General features: G+C 34.9%; 2 protein-coding genes across 2 annotated transcripts in view; one reads left to right on the plus strand and one right to left on the minus strand.

Annotated features, from left to right (window-relative positions):
• The window catches only part of LOC125232252 (rab11 family-interacting protein 4), a 162,301-nt gene that overhangs the window by 119,392 nt on the left and 30,667 nt on the right, over nt 1–12,242 (minus strand). Inside the window, exon 2 of the mRNA XM_048137903.1 lies at nt 3,229–3,264. The gene's annotated coding sequence lies outside the window, so the exon portion shown is untranslated. The remainder of the gene's footprint in view (nt 1–3,228; nt 3,265–12,242) is intronic.
• The window catches only part of LOC125232253 (mpv17-like protein), a 150,055-nt gene that overhangs the window by 74,677 nt on the left and 63,136 nt on the right, over nt 1–12,242 (plus strand). The window lies entirely within an intron of this gene.

The following is a 12,242-nucleotide window of genomic DNA, read 5'->3' on the forward strand; positions in this document are numbered from 1 at the left end:
CCTGCTCATGACTTTGTGATTACTTTATAAGACTAAATGTGTCGCTTAACTTCAAAACTGGGTAAATCCATTCTGCTATAAGGTTGATCATCCTTCAGATCATATTGTATTTTTTATATATTCAACCTTAAAGCAGAATGGATTTACCCAGGTTTGAAGTTAAGCGACACAAATAAAAGTGACGAGGTATTTTCCTAGTTAGTTCCCCAGTCATTTTCTGGTACATACTTATACATTCTTAATCTTAAGCCCAATTTGAGTTACTGTGGGCCCGTTTTTTTTATTTTTAACCCCCGACGCAAAAACGACGGGGTGTTAAAAGTTTGACGTGTCTGTCTGTGTGTGTGTATGTCTGTGGCATCGTAGCTCCCGAACGGATGAACCGATTTAGATTTAGTTTTTTTTTGTCTGAAAGCTGAGTTAGTCGGGAGTATTCTTAGCCATATTTTATGAAAATTGGTCTACTATGTCGCGGTCGGGGATTTTTTCAAAATTGTATTTTTTATAAATAAATGGGCTTACTCTAAATCTTTCATAAACGAAATAAAGAAATATCTCGTTTGTATCATTACTTCCTCAACCAAATGATATTAATCCCAATACTACATATTGGGATTAATGTACAGTGAAGCACCTGTTCTTACTATGAAATAATTGTATAATAAAATAAACTATACGAGGTTATATGCGTCCTAGCCACAGAACTTTATTTATATAGAAGAAACAAGTTCATCTATTTGTATAGGGGCCGAGCGTGTCAAATTTTGTACTGAAGTTGTTTCTTGCCTGTAATTTTAAATATGTCTCAGGCTCTTGATTGTTCATAATTTTTGTGTTGTTGCAATTGAATATCACGTAACGAGGCATTTTTTATGTTTTGATTGACTTCAACTTACAAAAATTGATGCCCGAAAGCTGCAAGCTGCGAGTAAAGACGGACAACTCAGTGGATTTCACTGAGTTCATTTGACACGCTAAGTAGATACGTTTGCTTGATCTATGGTATATATGACATCTGTGGTCCTAGCAGAAATATAGCCTCTCTCGCCTAAAAAGATAACGCACATCAAATGAAACTATATAAATGTTACCAGATTAATACTGTACACATAACATCATATGAAATATAACACTTTAAGTTCTCGCGCTTTGTATACATATTCGGACCAGTGCGCGGATGTTGTGAGTGCTGTGTATCGTGCGGTGGGAAATAAACATTAACTAAAAGCGGGTAGATTATATTTATTTGTCTACCCCGAACATTTTTATAAATTAATATCGGGTAGTTTTGTGTTGTTTACATCTCCGGTGACACTTTGCTGGGACGTCAGTCTTCCGCGACCACGGCCAGTGCAACCTGGCCGAAACGTTGGGGAAAAAGGTAAAAATAATGTTAATTAATCGCGTTCGACCTGTGTGTGACTTTAAATATCATATGCAATGTCGTTAAAACGTGCTAAAAATCCATTACCCTCCTCTAGTAGAGTCGGTTAAGTTTCTCTCGCAGGTCGCGTTAACCAACAGTATTGAGAAATGATATTGGCCAAATAGAGCGAGAACACACGCTATAACTTGCCTAGTTTTATCTACTTTATCGTTGACTTAAATTAGATTTTAAAGAATTATTACAACTTACAACTGAAGATTTTTAATACAATGTTATATCCAAAGAAAATAAAAATGTGAAAACCAAGCCAAGTTTTTTAAGTCAAAAAAGTAATGTGCCTAATTTTATTAGTAAGCAGACATTATTTAATAAATTCTGAAACTTAAATTTAATTATCATACACGTCTAGTATGGTTATCATTATCAATCAAATCACTTATTCGAGCCATTTTTATAAACGAGGTCTCAGATATCTCCGTGAAGAAATAAGTAAGGACTTCACTGTGTATAAGACCCGACTACTTGTAAAATGACCAAGATTTTAATTGAAGTCATAAAATTATAAGCTTAGTGCTTTTGATTTTGTAAGTCTAAAAAGCAGTTACCATAAAGGTTAATACTTGGTGGTTAAAAAGTGCAGCTGCACTCTCGGTCGCGGTGGCATCAACCTGAGTTGCGCAAGCGCACACCTACAGGGGGTATTCCATTAGTCACTTTATTTTTATATTTTTGGGTAAAAACTTGAAGCCGATTTTTACAAGAGTCAAATATTATCAATTTTATTATTGTATATTTTTTTACGAAATTAGTTTTTAACTTTTAGAATTAATATTAAATAACGTAGAAACGAATTAAGAAAATATTTTTTTCGATGAGAATTTATACGTCATAAAAGTTTTCAAAGTCTTTCAGAAACATGGTGCTTTTGGCTATTTTATGGCAAAATTCACAAGATTTTTTTTAATTGATCCACGTCTTTAATGCACGTATAGGAATAAGAAATGATATACGTGTTAATAACAATGAATTAATAAACGAATATGAATTTGGCCGTATTGATCTCCAACAAACGATAAAAACTAACAAACTTTAGTGATGGTTGTTCGCGTTTTAAATTTTTAAATAGAAACCCCCTCTAGATGCGCAGTACGTGATGCCATTCGCCACAGTCAGTTTTAACTCCAAATTAACCTCACCTCTAACCAACTGGTTGAGTAATCTATTGTGATCGTCTAATGCCGATACAGTCATTTCACTTAGTCTGGATGGTTATTTAGAATTACTTTTCTAAAAAAATGTTGTAAGAAATTGCTGAAAGTATCCTTTGTGCTTAGAAGAAATAGAACATTACTGCGTATTTGTAAGATTTTGAAATGCGTTTCGTCGTGCAATTATTTTATTATTTGCAGTTATGAATTGTATTGAAAGTCTTACAGAAAAAATGTTAGTGACAGTTGTGGTAGTTTCCCAAATAATTCGTACAAATCAGTATAGATACTGATTTAACGCCATTATCTCAATCAATGTACTTGGATTTGAAACCCATAATTAATATTGTTTAACAGATGTTATAACCTTTTTTCTTAAAGCACCTATGAATAGGTAGACGTTTGAACACGATCACACCTACATATAGGTTTTTAAATCTAATTTATGGTATACGCCGTCATCGTCACCACAATGATGAGTAGTGGATTCGATGAAACGATACGTTAGTGACAATTTTTTGTCAAAGCCCCAAAATAAAAGGCAAACCGGACGGACGCAGAGACGTGCGTCGCATGCCGCTGCCATTTCCTTTAATGACGTAACAATTATCGTGACTATAAAAACTTGCTTACCGAACGATTATCCACCTTCCTCGGAAACAACGAGATCTGAAAAGAGAAATGAGAGTTTAATTTGACGATAATTACAATATCATGTCCTAATTGAGCAACATACATAAATACAAAAATTTGTCAAGTGACAATAAAATACTGGTTAGGTATTTACTTTGGATTGCAGGTATGAAAACCTATAAAAAATCCTTTAATGTTAGCCCTTTGCTTGAACTTGGCGCTGCACTATCACGTCTATGGATTACTTTTTAAGGAAATATCCAATAGTAAACAAAGTTTTTGATTTTACATATATGAAATAAAAACAAATCTCTAGTATAAATAAATGCAAGTACGAATGAGGTGGCTTAAGGTATCTATAACATTATTACGAATCGCAAAAAGCTATCAGAAAGCGATATAATTTTAGCGAAGCGTGCTAGTTGAAAGGTCAGGAAGAACCGCTTCTGGACAGCATTCACATCACTACCCTGTAAACCGCCTCAGACAAGTCAATATAAATGTAACCTGTTCATTTGATACATGTACTAAGAAGTAGAAAGCTAGATATTTATTTTTTTATACATGTGCTACGTCGCATCGGTAAAAATCTTAATATGGTCCGTCTCAGACACAACAGAGGTTACAGTAGACACAATGCGACCCTAAAACTCCACACACCGCCCGTTGAGCTCTGGCTACCTTACTCGATCACTTGTAGGAACTAGGAACTCAACACTGTTAGAAGCGTCGACAGTTAATTGACTGAGGTTCTCTGCTAAATAGATTACTTCCCCAGTTGGGTTTTGCTTTAGATTTGTAATGAAGTTTTGGTCCCAGTTTGCCGAAGCAGTGAGCTTCGTAGTCATCGTAACAACACGAAGTCGATCCATTCCAAGATTAGACACACCCGCGTTGGATAAAGGTGATTCGATACCCATGATAGTGATATTTGGCAAGCTTAGTTAATGTAGCACTGCCATTTGAATAATAACTCCGCAAGGTCGGCTTTATTCAAATTAAAGATCTTATAACGTTACAAAATTGAATTTACAATGATCTGTGAGTTTGGGTGTAATTCAATTGTGTATAAGTACGATTTTTGTTGTTTTTAACTGGAAGTTTCTATGTACCAAAGACATATGTAACTCCTTATAGACGGAGGAATAAAGTCTAAGAAAAAAACATAGCCGAAAGCCCTAGAGAAAAAGGTACGGTGATCTAGATGGATCTACATCTTTGGGGAACGCTGGCCAGATGGCGCTAATATTAATATTTGACATTTTAACACATATCAAGTTAATAATATGGGCCAAATTGTCAAAACTAAGGTTCAAAAGTTTTAAGCTTGTGTCAAAAGATGTCAGTCTATGCACTGTAATTACACATTTTACTTTGACAGTAACTCTCTATAATACTCGATCCTCTTAGTATGTACGTAACGAATTTTGAATTGAGACTTTTCAAAGGTTACCAGAGCGTCCGTATGCTACGGTGACTAGCACTTTGTTTGCCACTAACGTAGAATTAAAATATAACTCCAATACCAAGAAACAAAATAAGTTACGAATAACAAAAACAGACTGAAGCCTTTGGTATTTTGTCATGGGCTTCACCATCGTGTAGGTATAACAAGTTCGTATACGTATATGAAGGTACGAGTTGTATCTAACGCTTCCCCAAAAACATAATACTTAACGTAAAACTTCACGTGTTCCGAACCTTCAGTCACAGGTCAGCCATTATCTAATTAATGGTCACGTTTGATGTCAAGACTGACATGGAAAGAAAACCGACGGGTAAGTACATTTTATTAGGATTTAAAAACATCATCATAAAAACCTTATTTCTACTTCTGTATTTTACTTCAGCAATATCTTCTCCTTAATTTATCTTCAGGTTTTATGGAAAAAAAAAACTGGCGTGCCGGATTATTTTAACTTTAACAGGGTAATTATGCAACTTTGCACCTGAGTAGGTACAGTTAGCAAAAGAAAAATATAAATAAATTCTAAGGTACGGATAAAAAAAACAGTAGATAAATACTTTTGACGCGTATTTTTATCTATTACTTCTTATACTGACTCTACTATAAATATAGAAAAATACGCGTGCACAAATATCAAAGTAGGCATTTCCACGAAATCCGGCAATTTACTAAAAACGCGGTAACGCATGTTTGTTCTTCTTCGATTAATGTGATTTCTATTCATTAGTGCCGTTTCTTGTTCCGCATATCAATAGGTTTTCCTACTGACATGCATGAAGAGTTCTATAAATTCGTCATATTACTTTTATGACAGTTGGACTGGCAAGTTGTTGACACTTTGCTATTTACAATTGCTTACTTATTTTTATTGGACACAAACTTCAAACAAAATCGCATTTTGTTTTGGTCGACTTTGCGGGGGCGCTACCAGGCCCCTAGATATTGTTTAGTTACAATTTAATATTCCGTGTAATTCTTAAATAGTTTCAGTCATTTCTTTATTAAAAATAAGTTTTTACATTAAATAGCGTATTTAAAATACAGGAAACAGTATAGACGTTAAACTTTCGTGAGACATATTCAAATATTTAATAAACATGTCGCAGCAGTAGCGATAAATTAACGTGAGCGTACAACCGTAGATTCATTAAATATGTATTAGAAAACAGTATGAGCAGAAAAGTGTAAAATAGATACAAAATTCAAAGTATTACCTACAAATAGTGTTCTAATCAAGTTTCGACGTATAAGGTGTTACAGAAGAAAATTGTTTATCCCTGAAATATCAAAAGGCCCGTTTAAATTAATACAAAACCAGAATCGGTAACTGACCCCTGACTAAGGCACGGATGTGCAACAGGATTTACAGCCTTAGGGCTGCCGTATAACCAGTCTAGCCTAGTCTTTGTACGCAAACCTATAATTATCTACGCTACCTGAAATAGTGACTATAAGTTGACTTTATCTCGTCGTAGTAAGGATTCAAAGTGGTCAACTGTACCACCGTCAATATTGAAACTCAACTCTTATATACTTACTAGGGTTGCAAAAAAACGTTTTTTTTTTTCTGGCTAGAAAAAATCATGAAAAAAAGTTTTTTTTCTGGAGTATGTTTTTTTTTTCTAAAGGACGAAATCTCAAAATTTGCTAAACAGTTAATACTTTTATACGGTTTTTTAGACTTTATGTTAACTATTAAACAAATTTACATTTAATAACTTTAATTTCTGGTTTTATAAAACTAACATCTACACAATCTGTAGTTAGTAGTTGTCGCTATTTACTGTTGGCAACACCACCGCCTCTCCACGCTCCACGCCGCATCGGGGATTCCCCAATAAACATTTGCATACTGAATGTTTATCGAATTAAAATGTACGTTATTGTTATTGAAACGTTACAAATCACGAAAAACCGTTATTATCGTATTATTTGTTGATCTGAAAAAAAAACATATTTAGAAAAAAAAACATGGTGCTTGGTTTTTTTCATGTTTTTTTTCATAATTCTGAAAAAAAAAAAAACATTTGGTTTTTTTTTATTTGCAACCCTAATACTTACCAACATCGAAGTTTGAAAATTGCGGGCATCTTTCTCTGTTACTCTGATTACGTTTTTAATCGGAATAAAAGAGTACTGACAATAAGTGGATCTTATAGTAAATGCATAAGGCTCATTCAAGATTGCTGTAGACTGTAGGTGTGTAAAGTGTAACGGGTCTTTCGGGAAGAAACGGTTAATGCTCACTGCCTATTCATTAGGGTACATACTGTTCATACATAACGTTTAATAAGGGTTTACGGTGTTACGTTCACTGACTTATGCTCCGATTGCTATAGGTAATGTTATATAGAAGCTGAATACGTTAAGTCATGTTGTATCGTGTCGATGACGATACAATACAATGACAATATTATCTTCTTTATTGTTCGCCAATATAAAAAGGAAGAATTATATGGAATGGAAAAGAAACTAGCACATAGTTTAAACTAAACATGATTGATAACGGGGCGAGCTAATTGCTAAAGAGCGATCTTACTACGCTTTACGTTATGTTATGTGATGGTTACCTCATACGTACCTACAAAACTTAATTGGATTAAAGGTATTGGGTAGCTTGTAGATTTGGCCGTCAAGTTACAACATACATAATTTACTTGGTATTAAAATGGATTGCTTGTAAATGTGTAGATATTAGTGATGTGCAAGTTGTGGAAACTTTCCAAAAAAATCTTAAATTTCTTAAAAAATTCACGAAACTTTCACGAAAAATAAAGGGAATTAAAATTTATGAAATGGAAAATTTCCGCCCATACAATTGTCCGTACAAGGTACGGAAAGTTTCCGAAGTTTTCCTATGTAAAAATTTCAAAATTTTGGAAATTTTCCGTCGGCACATCAATAGTAGATATCAATCTAAGTAATTCAGAGGCCGAAGATCATAAAACTTTGTGATAACGAAATAAATAAATTACAAATTATCTGATTGTTTATGCAATACGTACATTATTTGGGAACAATTCATTTTTCAATTGAAAATGATAAGTCTGTTATCAAAATCTATTTTACGTGCCGATCTGTGCTGATTACTAACTTGCGTGTTTACATTATCTATTTGTAAGATATTGTCGCAATTACTTTCACAAATACATGTATAACTCGATAATCTATGTCAGATTTAATAATAAATTATGTGTTATTAGGTTTAAACACACGTAAGTTAAATGATATTCCATCAAAAACAGAATTGTAAAAAAATCTAAAACTCGCAACTCAGTTCTTTTGGCGTAAAAGGTTATGAGATCCATGACTTTCGGCCATAAGTTATTACGTAGTTTATAGCTTACCCAATATCTTACGACCATATTAATATTAAAAATATTTTAATTAGTAAGTATGTTTTAAAGAAAATGTACGGACTTGGCCGTCGCACTTGGCGGCACTGCTGTGCCCCCAGATATGAATTGCCCAGCGACTTGACTTGAATAACATTTTATACGGAGTTTCGGTTAATATCCTGACCACCATTCTTTTTACAAGCTTGTATTCACCTTGCCTTGTTAGTATGTTAGTTTGTTAGTGTGCGTCAAAACGTAGAAGCTAAATTTGACCCACTTCCCGGTTTCCGATTGAGCTGAAATTTTGCATAGGTACATATATAAACAAATCACGTGACAATGCAATATTATGGTATCGTGGAGCTGATCTGATGATAACGCAGAAAGGTGGTCATAGGAACTCTGTTATGAAACGTCGTATCCCCATCGAGTAAGGGGTTTGTAGAAACGTCTCGGAGAGCAGTAGATGACTGTCGAAAGAAAGGTACAGTCGGCGATGAAAGCTTGTGCCAAAAATGTTTTTTTTGCAAAAAAACTTATTCTTCTGATCATCCCCTAAAATCTTATGGCGAAGTTGTAAATTAAACTGATGTCTTCCTGAAATTATTGATTTATTCGTTTATTTCAGATCTGTTCTTGCTTTAAGCCCGGGATTGCATAATTCTACCAGGCCCCGTAGCCGAATGGCATTTCTCCGATGCGAAACGAAACCCAAACGCAGCGAAAGCTAGTCTGGCTCTGTCGCGCCAATACGCAAGAGCGATTGAGATAGATATCTACTAGCGTTTCGTTTCGTGAGCGTTTGTGCCATTCGGCTACGCACCCTGACCAGAAATATATGACTAATTGTAAAGAGTGTGCTGCTGTTATTCTGATGTATGCGGCCATAGTTCAGTATAGTATGAAGAAAATAGTTCTAATGAAATTCCGCAAGATGGCGCGTAGTCATATATTTCTGTGTGCGAAGCCGAATGCACATACATTCACGAAACGCTCACGATAATATCTCTTTCGTAGCTATCCATCTCTATCGCTCTTGCGTATTGGCGCGACAGAGCCAGACTACATTTCTGCGGCGTTCCGGTGGCGTTTCGCGTCGCAGAAATGCCATTCGGCTACGGGAACTGGTCAGGCTTTAGCTTTCTTTGTTCTAACCAGAAGCGCACCAAAAGGTTCTTATCTTATTGTATTGAACTAAAAATAAACTGACAAAGAAAAAACCAATTCACTAATTGTCTTTACATTTGGATTGTTTGAAGGGAAAGCCGGTGGCGACCTCTAAAAGTAACTGTGCGTAGCCAGTGGCCAGTGATCGGTCGATTGTAAAAGCATAGACTATAGAGTTTATAGCTTATGGTATAGGTAGTCGATGGACTTGAATCGATAGTCGTGACAATAACCGGCTTGTTAGAGATGCTATTTTACTTTTTTTTTGTTCTCTAGTTATAGTTGGTTGTTGAATGAGGTTGTTCATTGTCTTAACATTATGATTGGGTACGATTCTTGTTTGTAGGCAAGTCTGATCTAATAACATGTCCTTTTATATGAGGAATGAAATCACAGATCTAGTCATGCACTCGCATTAAAAAAAACATTGATGTTAATTAATATTTTGCTAATTTATAAGGACCGCCAAAAGGGTTCTGAAAACGGAAGAGTTTGATACCACGAATTGCATTAAACGGGCATCCATACTAATATAAAATATTATCAATGGGAAAGTATGTGTGTCTGTATGTTTGTCCGTTTTTCACGGCAAAACGGAGCGACGAAGTGACGTGATTTTTTAAGTGGAGATAGTTGAAGGGATGGAGAGTGACATAGGCTACTTTTTGTCTCTTTCTAACTTCCCACTTCCGTAAATTGGGGGAGTGGAAGTTTGTATGGAGCATTCCGCAATTTTCGACTTTAACGCGAGCGAAGCAGCGGGCAAAAGCTAGTAAGGTACAGCGGGGCAAATCTTGACTGGGGGGCAAATGTAACTATTCCATTTTTTCCATGTTTACAATGTTTGCATTATTAAATAGAGTGTCCACCGGTTATATATGGTAGGCGTGTTCATTAGATACATGTAGAACTCAATATCATAGTGTAATAATGGAGAAAATGGATTAGTTACAATTGCCCCCCCAGTCGAGAATTGTAAACGTTATAATTTCCAAAATATTGAATATAAGGTACAGCAGACCTTATATTCAATCTTATGGAAATTATGACGTTTACAATTTGCACAGCCCAATCAAATTTGTAACTTGTTCTATTGTTAACAAAAAGCCATGTCTGGATCTGGACGTTATCCGATTGCATCTCCATGCAAAGCCTGAAGTTCGATTAGTCATTCGCGTTCAAAGCCTTTAGAATTTACAATACCTCTGCAGCGCCTACGCTCTTGCATCGGACCATATTTGGCAGCAATGGCAGCATAAACCACAACTACCACAAGTCGAGGTGATTCCGACTAAGTATAATTTTTTATACAGTTAACGTATTTGAATCCTATACGCCATTATGGATTTTGTAGAACCTTGTCACAGGAAACTTCAAAGTGACTTCTTCTATGAAACATAAATCACGGTGTCAATAAGACATGGGTCTAGTTAAAGCTGCGTTTTCACATTGTGTGTACAAAATTAAGGAAAAAGTAAAAAATTGTTTTTTTTTTTTACTTATTCCTATTTTGTTACCAAGATTTTTTTGACGAATTGAGATTTTAGTAAGTTTTATTTCGTCATTAAGGGTTTCTAGTATCTATATTTCTATCTATATCTATATTTTCTTAATTATAAATATTATCTTACGAAAGTCGACTTATATTACTAAGTGCCAGTTGCATCAACCACATTTGACAGACACATCATCGTCAAGCAGCAGACGTCTATGGAACTTCCCATACAATAAAATTTAACGAACGCTTTAACAGTGACAGACGGTTTGATGCAACCGGCCCTTAATGTTGGTAGCAAAATAGGATCAATTAAAATTTGCTGATGTGGCTATGTACAAACTTTTTGAGAACTGCTGGAGAACTGCTGAACTGCTCGTGCAGAAGAAAACACTTGACTTCCATACTATTATCGGTACACTAAACGAATGAACGAATGCTGGCTCAGAACTGTTCAGAACACTAAGTGAAAACGCAGCTTTAAAGTGACCTAGGATTCAAAGCGGTTGACCGTACACTGATATCATTAGGGCATCTGAAGAATGTCATTTGGATATCATGTTTTCCGCTCATGAAATGAAATGAAATGAAATGAAATGAAATGAAATGAAATGAAATGAAATGAAATGAAATGAAATGAAATGAAATGAAATATTTATTTTCCAAGTAGGCATATTACAATGCGCTTATGAACGTCAAATAAAACTACGCCGGCTCTAACCCTACGCCTCAGCCTCGAGAAGATTTCAGTCCCCCCTCAGTTGGAGGAGGGTATCCACTATGGGACCGGCAAGAAACTCGGCGGGCCACTTCTTTTCAAAACATTACATCTTATATTTAACATGCATTAAAAAAAAAAACAAGATACAATTTAATAAGCAAAAGTATTCATAAAAAAAAATTAACACAAGAAATTATACAAAGTACAAAGCTATTATGATTATTAATAAGAGATGTTAGAGATGTATAGAGTCTCTAAGTGTCAAAGTACATCTAAAAAAATTATACATGAAGAAAAAAACCGAATAACTAAAATAACTTTAGAGTTGTAAAAGACTCTTGTTGTCTTAAGCAAAGGAAAAAAAAAATATATGTATACTTAATCTACTTTTTTCCTTGGAGATGTATATGGTCTCCAAGAGTCAGAAAGAAAAATAAACAAACAAGGACCGAACAGAGTGCCTCAACGTAATCTCATTCAAAATTAATGTTACATAGAATAGCATGCTTGCCAGTAGCTGTATAAGTGCGGGCGAGACGCACGACACGATGACTGATTGACATCTTTCGAATATTGTTCCGATATTATAAGTTTGAATTGGCTTGTTTATCGGAAGGGCATATGAGTCAATCAGTTTTCAGGCCACGTCATTACTTCGGTCAAGGCTGTCATTTCGTAGGTTGTTTTTAAATTGTAAAATACTCTTATCATTGACATTGGCTTAAAAACTGCAGTTAAACTTTTCATTTCGCTCAATTAGTCAGTGTAGTAATTAAAACCAGTTTTATGATGACTAATGGCTATATAGATTAATGGCTGCTAAAA

The sequence above is a fragment of the Leguminivora glycinivorella genome, chromosome 12 (genome assembly GCF_023078275.1).
Source record: "Leguminivora glycinivorella isolate SPB_JAAS2020 chromosome 12, LegGlyc_1.1, whole genome shotgun sequence".
In the NCBI taxonomy this organism is placed as follows: domain Eukaryota; kingdom Metazoa; phylum Arthropoda; class Insecta; order Lepidoptera; family Tortricidae; genus Leguminivora; species Leguminivora glycinivorella.